The 7,863-nt window shown below is 41.8% G+C and overlaps 1 protein-coding gene across 3 annotated transcripts in view; it reads right to left on the minus strand.

Annotated features, from left to right (window-relative positions):
* The window catches only part of LOC121371550 (A disintegrin and metalloproteinase with thrombospondin motifs adt-1-like), a 99,963-nt gene that overhangs the window by 23,943 nt on the left and 68,157 nt on the right, over positions 1 to 7,863 (minus strand). The window contains exon 1 of one of the 3 annotated variants that reach the window (XM_041497551.1): positions 1,616 to 2,215. The exons of the other annotated variants lie outside the window; for them this stretch is intronic. The gene's annotated coding sequence lies outside the window, so the exon portion shown is untranslated. Of the gene's footprint in view, positions 1 to 1,615; positions 2,216 to 7,863 lie in introns of those variants that run through there. 3 annotated transcript variants of the gene reach the window in all.

Consider the following 7,863-nt stretch of genomic DNA (forward strand, 5'->3'; position numbering starts at 1 on the left):
CATTGGCAGCACTTTCTCAGATCTTAAATATCGAAAACACCCTTTTATATACTATGAGATGATTATGTATAATATTTTAACTGTATATATCTTTATTGTTTTATTTGTGCTGCCATTGTTTTAACTGTACTATGCTAGGTTGTTTACTTTATTTGTCTTTTAGCGAACAGTCTCTCATAACTCAATATAGAGTGGCTCATTACAATTTTATAATTTATATTGCTTGTATTTAAATGCTAAATTTGATTCTGTTAATAATGGGGTGAGACTTTAATAAACTATCTGTCTATATTTCATGACGCTAAAAATTATTGTACCCACTTATGGTGATATTTTTTCATGTTATTTAATCATAAACGGTGCGCTTAAAATGCATTTCTTTTAACTTTTTCAAATTTGCTTACTTTATAATACAGCAATATTAGTTACACATTTATTCATGAATATTAAAGCAAAATTAATGATGGCGTGCAACTCGAATCCCTGTTCTATCTCCTCTCAACCAATTATTCTTGCATATGTCGACGATCTAATAGACCAAGTCACGATGAGCTATTGTATTAAGTTTTTTTTCTAAAGACAAATAAGCAGATGCTTTTTTCATGAAAACCTTCTGTCTCGTCAAAATATCACGGAAATTGGACAAGCTGTTGTATCGATTTAAAAGAAAAAAATCGCCAAAAGCAAGTGAACGTTGTGTTTCAACACACACACCATTAGTGTCATTCCGTCATTATCTGGTTTTGTGATCTTTTTAAAAGCACTTTTTCTGATTATCGACATAGCCTAGTGGTAAAGAGCTCGCTTGATGCGCGGTCGGTCTAGGGTCGATCCTCGTCAGTGGGCCCAAAGGGCTATTTCTCGTTCCACTCAGTGCACCACGACTGGTATGTCAAAGTCCGTGATATGTGCTATCCTGTTTGTGGGATGATTCATATAAACGATCCGATCCTTTGCTATTAATAAACACTGTAGCGGGTTTCCTCTCTAAGACTATATGTCAATTGCCAAATGTTTGACAGCCAATAGCCGATGATTAGTAAATCAATGTGCTCTAGTGGTGTCGTTAAACAAAACATAATTTAACCTTTGGTACTTGTCAAACATTTGGTATTTTGACATATAGTATTACGGCTAAAGATGATCGTATAGCAACCGTAAAGTTGTCTTGTCACAATCGGCTATTTTCGTGGCTATTCTCGTACGACCCACTCGTATCGTGTAGCGTCGCCTTTAAAAACAAGTGGTCTTTTATGTGCGTTTTCCCACAAACAGGACATCACATACCACGGCTTTTGATATACCAGTCGTTGGGGAGTGGTTGTGACGGGAAAGGACCAATCAGAGAATGGGTCCTCCGAAGAGATTCGATCTGACGACGAAAGCTTCTCAGATGAGCTAGATCCCGCCCTTGAGTTTACTTACTAAAGGCAGAGACACACAGATTACGTGACTTCTCTCTCTCTCTCCCACCTCCCTTCTACCTCACAAGTGTCGAACAAACCATATGCCGCACACCATATAGAAACTTTAAAACGCGTTCCAGTGTCGTTAAACAAATATTTCTTTCCTCTTTTCCCCCCAATTCCCCGATGTACTTGATACCAGCTATTACCGTGTAACGCTCTGTAATAACGTCAACAAGGTGATGAAAAGACAAAACTGAAAGGACCGCAAGCCGACTTGATTCCGGCTGTCGAACACGTCGAGAAGGAGCGTCTTTTGTCGCGGCCTCGAGGGTTGTTAGGTGTGTCTGAAGATCTCCTCGCTCCTCTGGACTGGTAATTCACGACGGCCGTGTTGAACAACACTCTCCACTCAGAGACGTCATCCTTGGCGAAATTGTTGTTCTTACGATCCCCCGTCAATTTGACGGCGCTCCAAACAAGAACGGTGAAGAGACTTCGTTTAACAAGACAAGTGATTGACGTTCAAATCCCGGCAGGAACACACACAAAAAAACCTCGGTTCGGTTAATGATGTGTATTCTCTTACGGCTCTTCCAGAGCTGATCGCAGTGGAGGGGAATTAAATTTATTTCTTAGCGTATAAAAACCCACATATTTATCAAGAAAACCACAACCATCAGTTTCAAATCTTGTCTGTCCAGAGATATGCAAATGATTTTAAAGTTCATGATCATTTGATGTAGACCTATTCTTCCTTGACGGTTCTGTGGGCTGTAGGCTATTTCTGGAAGGTTTGTACGAAACCCCAGTATCATCAAGTTGTGAGGTAACATAGACATTAAGACAACTAAGAACACATCTGGCTCTGTGCTTATAAAACTTTTAAAAGTCTAAACTCATTGTTTTAAATAACGTCTTGAGATCTTAACGTTATAGGCAACGCCATACAAAATGCATGCATGTGACGTCATTAAATGTTTGAGTCCAGACTCAAACGTTTTATAAGCACGGTTAATCTACATGAAGAATAAAGATTGTCCTAAGCTATAAACTGTCAGTGTTAACCTGAAAAAACCCTTCAGTGTTTTACACGACTATGCACCTTTAAGGAAGGAAGGAAATGTTTTATTTAACGACGCACTCAACACATTTTATTTACGGTTATATGGCGTCGGACATATGGACATATGGTTAAGGACCACACAGATATTGAGGGAGGAAACCCGCTGTCGCCACTTCATGAACTACTCTTCGATTAACAGCAAGGGATCTTTTATATGCACCATCCCATAGACAGGATAGCACATACTACTGGCTGGAGCAAGAAATAGCCCAATGGGGCCACTGACAGGGATCGATCCCAGACCGACCGAGCATCAAGCGAGCGCTTTACCACTGGGCTACATCCCTCCCCATGCACCTTTAAAGTGATATACCCCCCTAGTGTTTAAACACCACGACGTATTTGGCACTATTAGAGGAGTTTAGATAATTGAAAGCAAACATTACTTAGAATTTGTTGTTTAGATTATCCATTTTCGTACATCCGAAATGTTTCTAGTCACCCTGGTGTTTCTAAAACCACAAAATTAATTTTTCACTACTTTTTTTTTTTTTTATGCACGTACCAAAGATAGGTAACGATCATGATGACAAGCTCCAGTCTATTTTTAAGGGTATTTCCCCGTTTAAACGTCACAGACTCGTTTCACTCTATCAGGGCTTCTAGATTACGGTAGCCCCACTCCCATGGCTAGTGATATTCAATGTTGGGCTAGTAAATAACTATTATTGCCATGCCCGACAGCTAGTGAAAAAAAAGTTGTCAAATGCGGCATTTAAGTCTGTTTTGTAAACATGAATATCCTGGCCCAACCCTCACCCCCACCCCAATCTTTACAATCGTGTTTTTAAGTTCTATATCCCTCTTTAGGCGACATATATGATTATTACAGCTAGTGAATTTTTAATTGCGGCTAGTACATTTTTTAAATCAATGATCCCATGGCTAGTGGATTTTATAAACATTCCAGAAGCCTTGACTCTATTGTAACTTTATTCAAGTGTGTTCATTTTTACTGATTGAAACTAGGGTCTGCGTCTTTAACGAAATGATAAACGCTAACACCATATCGCAGCCATAAAGTCATACAGACATAGACACGTGACACATGCGTAGAACAAGAACGTTTAAGTCTCGCATTCTTGACGACAAGACAAAACACCCCAGATCAAACAACCAAGCTTGGAATTTAATATCTCTAAGATATTTAAAAAAAAAAACCTAATGTATAGATCTGCCAAATGTGGCGAGTGCTCATTTGATAGCCGCGCTTGAAATCACTACGAGCAATTTGCTCGAGCCGTATTGAATATTGCTCTGTGAGGACATCGTTGTTTGCCTATACTGGACGCCTCAATCGCTTTCTTCATATTCTCCCGAAACTAATGAAGTTTCGTGTACCTTTTTTTCCCCTCCTGACTCCGCAAACTGATCTCTGTATCTGAGCCCAGTGTTTACCGTATCGAGCGCGCGGCGACGGCCCTGTGCCCAGTTCGGTTTTGTCTTTGGGCTTTGCGGCTAGTTAAAGGGAAGTGAAAACAAACGTTATCGACTGGTGTGTGCGCACTTGCTCTCGACCAATAGTATCGGTTACATACAGCCAAGGATTTGTTTTTAGTAGTGTGTCAACTGCTAAAAACCGGCCTCGGTAGCGTGGTGATTAAGCCATAGGAATTAAGTCCTGGTACGCCTTAAGTACTGGGTTCGTAACCCGGTACCTGGATCACACCGATATAGGTACGGTGTATGCCCAGGACAACGTGCTTGAATCTTTACTGAAAAAAATACAACAATGAAAATGAGTTAACACAAATGAGTGCATGTCGTCTGCTACTAGGACCGAGTTCGGCCAGGCCGGGCAGAAAAAAAAAACACGTAAACCAAATGGTCACGTCGGGAACCAATCAGATAGTTCTCGAACGTTAGCGAAACGTTTGCTGGTGAACTTGGTCAGAACTGTAGTTCGCGCCAGCACAGACGCGGTGTGTTTTGTCACATTCGATTCAGTGCATTTCTCTTTCGACTGGTACTATACTCGACAGACCCAGGTACCATACTCAACAGACCCAGATCCCGACCCAGTTCCAGTGTGTTTTGAGCCTAAGGACGTTCCACCGACGTTTCTCACTGACAACTAACAATTACTCTGATCACAACTGTGCCTACATAGCCTACATAGCTGAAGTGAGTGCCAGACCGGCTTCGGTGGCGCAGTGGTTAAGCCATCGGACTGCAAGCTGGTAGGTACAGGGTTCGCAGCCCGGTACCGGCTCCAACCCAGAGCGAGTACGTAAGGGCTCATTGGGTAGGTGTAAGGCCACTACACCCTCTTCTCTCTCATTAATCACTAACTAACTAACCCACTGTCCTGGACAGACAGCGCAGATAGCTGAGTGTGTGTGCCCAGGACAGCGTGCTTGAACCTTAATCGGAAAAAAGGACGTAAATAAATTAACACCTGCTAAAAATGTGTCGAAAAGAAAGGAATATTTAATTAATAACAGCTCAGGACATTATAAAATTGCGCTCGCTCGCTCTCTCTGTCTCTCTCTCTGTCTCTCTCACTCAGAGAGAAAAAATAAATTGCTATTATCAAATTCCAGATAAACAAGATACGTATCTCGAAAACAAATCAAGCTATACAGCATCACGTTTCTTAACCTAATCGGTAACACAAAGATTAGGATCGGAGTGCATTTTTTAGGGGGTGAGGGGGTTAAGAGGGGGTTCTAAGTTATACATAAACACGATTCGTACCAAGGAAACAAAGAACGTCACACCCCAGCACTTTGCTTAATCGGCAATACAAAGACTGAGATCAGAGCAGGCGCAGAGAGTGGGGGGAGGAGAGCAGGAATTTCAGCAGGAGCGGGTCTAGACTATGACAAGCGAAGTTTATAAGGGGGGAGTCGAGTCATGCTTCCCGGAAAATATAGTGGAAAAAATGCGCTTTAGCAGGGAGTCACAGTGGTTTCGACTCCCGATAGTCTCCCTTTGTACATGTGCCTGCAGAGGGCACTTTTCGAGGGGGGGGGGGGGTGAAGAAGGGGATACCCTACAAGTAGCCAGGGATTTTTGTTGGGAGTGGGTTGTGGTGAGACCCTGTAAGCATACCTGAAATACATTTTGTGTGTGTGCGAGCTTGCACACTGAGATAATGCGTGTCAAAACACAACAAGAAACATTTCTTTCCTTTGTGTTTTACGTGTCACAATATCAAACAAAAGATCTTTTATAAAAATGTTTTACAGAGACCGACAAAGGTGAATCGTCTGTCTGTAACTCCATACCTGAAACACGATACAATAGTCAAGACACATTATTCATGTCCAAACGTGATGTTACATGCTTCAAAGCATAGGATATCGGGGACGTATTTAGACCCATGGCTATCAACATGATTCATGTCAAACTAAGGTTCAAGTGCGCTGTCCTGGGTACGAAACCTAAAAGCCACGATAGAGATGAGTGAATCGGCGTCAAATACACATAAACCAAGCTAATCTCATCAACTCCTCTCCATGTGCTAGTAACGTATGTTTTCTGTTAAAAGCTAGCTTCCTGTTATACGTGTTTTTCCACCAACAACTGTTTGCTATCGGCGTCTCTCGGGCTTAATCTCAGCACAGTTTTGCTAGCATATAAAATTATTTTAACATTTGGAAGACATAGAGAGAGAAAGAGACAGACACAGAGACAGACAGACACACACACAGAAAGAGAGAGAGAGAGAGAGAGAGAGAGAGAGAGAGAGAGAGAGAGAGAGAGAGAGAGAGAGAGAGAGAGAGAGAGAGAGAGAGAGAGACAGACAGAGAGACAGAGTGTGAGAGAGACACACACACAGAGAGAGAGAGAGAGAGAGAGAGAGAGAGAGAGAGAGAGAGAGAGAGAGAGAGAGAGAGAGAGAGAGAATCAGAGACATAGAGGGAGACAGAGCAATTCTGACATATAGTCTTAAAGAAAACCCCTACATTTTTCCATTAGAAACGAGATCTTTTATTATAGCACTTTCTCACAAGCAGGATAGCACATGCCACAACCTTTGCTGTACCAGTCGTAGAGCACTGGTTGGGACGGGGGAAAACAATAAAATAATGGGCCCACTGAGGAGGTTCGATCCTACCTAGGACGGCCCAAGCATCTCAGGCGAGTGCCCATTGGGCTATTTCTCATTCCAGTCAGTGCACCACGACTGGTATATCAAAGGCCGTGGTATGTGCTGTTCTGTCTGTGGGAAAGTGCATTTAAACGATCTTCTGATGACTACGTGTCAGAATTACCAAATGTTTGAAATCCAACAGCCGATGATTAATTAATCAATGTGCTCTAGTGGTGTTGTTAAACAAAAACAAAACCTCAGGCGAGTGCTCTACCAACTATGCTGGATTCCGCGACTCTCTCCATTAAAGATTCTGTCTGTCAACACGGACTGATATCTAGAAGGACATATCTCTAACTGGTGTTTGTCACGATCATTATGGTTTTCATACGCCGACTCGCCGTCACGCGTTACACTCATTAAGCTCGTCTTTCTAGCACCCCATTATCCTAAGTACTGTGTAATTCACACACATGACAAAGGTGATTATATGACAGAAGAAACGCCATACCCGAAAACACCAAATTAAGTAATTCTAACATATTATCAGTCGTCGGGATTTTCCTGCCTCAATTAATAATATGACAGTCTTTTATGCTAGTGTCAAACAACCAACTGCCATGACAAAGTTGGTCAGCTTTCTGCTCTCACGACTTCTACGACTATCCAGTAGCTAGTCTGAGCATTCTTACAACTCGATTCCTATCGTATCGGGAGTTGGGAACATTACAATGCAGCCAACGAGTTGGCCAACTTCGTCGTGTCAAGTGATAGGATGAGCCTAGCATTGCAGACACTGACGTTCTCTATTCATACCAAATGTGAATAACTGTAAAATTAAAATTTGCATTTGTTTAATAATACCACTAAAGCACATTGATTTATTTATCATCGGTTACTGGATGTCAAGCATGTGCTAATTTTGACAGATAGTCTTAGAGAGGAAACCCGTTATAGTTTTCCATTAGTAGCAAGGGATCTATACTATGCACCAGCACACTGACATGATAGCACATGCCACGATCCTTGATATACCAGTCGCGGAGCACTGGTTGGAACGAGAAATAGCCCAATACGTCCATCGGCGGGGATCGATCCTAGACCGACCACATCAGGAGAGCACTTTATCACTGGGCTACGTCCCGCCCCACGCAATTAACGGAAATCATGGTCAGCACAAACCCGAAAAATTATTATCATATTCATTCTTTTTCAGCACTAAATCCACTTTTACAAAAAATTAGAGTAGTTCATAATTTCGTAATGTTTCTTTTACCAATGTAGTTAATTTG

This window comes from Gigantopelta aegis, chromosome 1 (assembly GCF_016097555.1).
Source record: "Gigantopelta aegis isolate Gae_Host chromosome 1, Gae_host_genome, whole genome shotgun sequence".
NCBI classification, from domain to species: domain Eukaryota; kingdom Metazoa; phylum Mollusca; class Gastropoda; order Neomphalida; family Peltospiridae; genus Gigantopelta; species Gigantopelta aegis.